General features: G+C 39.4%; 1 protein-coding gene and 1 long non-coding RNA gene across 4 annotated transcripts in view; one reads left to right on the forward strand and one right to left on the reverse strand.

The window, feature by feature from the left end:
• LOC103917875 overlaps window positions 1-974 on the reverse strand; it is an 18,286-nt gene that overhangs the window by 11,492 nt on the left and 5,820 nt on the right. The window lies entirely within an intron of this gene.
• The window catches only part of ZBTB38 (zinc finger and BTB domain containing 38), a 26,288-nt gene that overhangs the window by 9,112 nt on the left and 16,202 nt on the right, over window positions 1-974 (forward strand). Inside the window, exon 3 of one of the 3 annotated variants that reach the window (XR_663652.1) lies at window positions 312-476. The exons of the other annotated variants lie outside the window; for them this stretch is intronic. The gene's annotated coding sequence lies outside the window, so the exon portion shown is untranslated. Of the gene's footprint in view, window positions 1-311; window positions 477-974 lie in introns of those variants that run through there. 3 annotated transcript variants of the gene reach the window in all.

Below are 974 nucleotides of genomic sequence, written 5' to 3' on the forward strand. Positions count from 1 at the left end.
AGAAAAGGGAGTGAAGCCACTTTGGGCTGCTGGGTCCTTCTTGTCGCCCCACTTCTGAGTGAAGTGTTGGTCTGCCTGAGGGGTGAAGAGGAGCTGTGTTTTCCTCCTCAGCAGCATCGCTGGCTGCTTTGACCTCAGCAGTGAGAGCAATGAAGAAGACAGTCCATCCAAGCATTTTTTTCATGGATAGGCTGGCCTGGTCTAGGCACTGAGAAGGAAACCAGTCAAGCCCTGGCCAAAAATCCTGTCATTCATGAGGAATTTGCAAGAGTTGGTAATGCTATATATGTTGTTTCCTGCTGTTGTTTAAGAACTGAAACTGCTTGACTGGAGAGGAACATTGGAACATTCTTCTTGTAGGCAGTCTGAAATACTCTTAAGGAAGGAATACCACGTGCCATGAGTTGCAGAAGTGAGATTATCAGACTTCAGCAAAGCATCCAAACACCACCACTTCAGTAACCTTGGAACTGTTTTATACATTTTAAAGAAGTAAGTTTGCTGACAATTTTCTCTGTACCTTGCAATTTTACCATATAAGTAGTAATCCACTGCTAAACTAATTGGATTTCTATTTAAAAATAACATAATATTTGTGTGACGTTATGTGCAATCATGGATATGTTTAATGGGAATTGGTACACATACACCAGCGAGATTGCTATTTTTAAAGTATATAATTTGTATCGTGGCTTACACCCTGAAATCAGTACTGCAGATGCAGATAAATCTTGTCCGACTTCTCACAGATATCAATGTAGTCCATTCACATACGTCTGACTGCAGCACCAGTTCCTCCATTTTCTTTGCATGCAATTGGTTTTACATGAAACATTATAATGAGAATGTAAAATCTTGGGTGCAGCCAAGATGGCCTTACAAATAATTTCTTACTCTGAAGAATATTTTTAATACACAAGGAGCTGATGGGACACTGAATTCCAAAATAGCTCAAATTTTTTTTATATATATAT

The sequence above is a fragment of the Pygoscelis adeliae genome, unplaced genomic scaffold, assembly GCF_000699105.1.
Source record: "Pygoscelis adeliae isolate BGI_AS28 unplaced genomic scaffold, ASM69910v1 Scaffold155, whole genome shotgun sequence".
NCBI lineage: Eukaryota > Metazoa > Chordata > Aves > Sphenisciformes > Spheniscidae > Pygoscelis > Pygoscelis adeliae.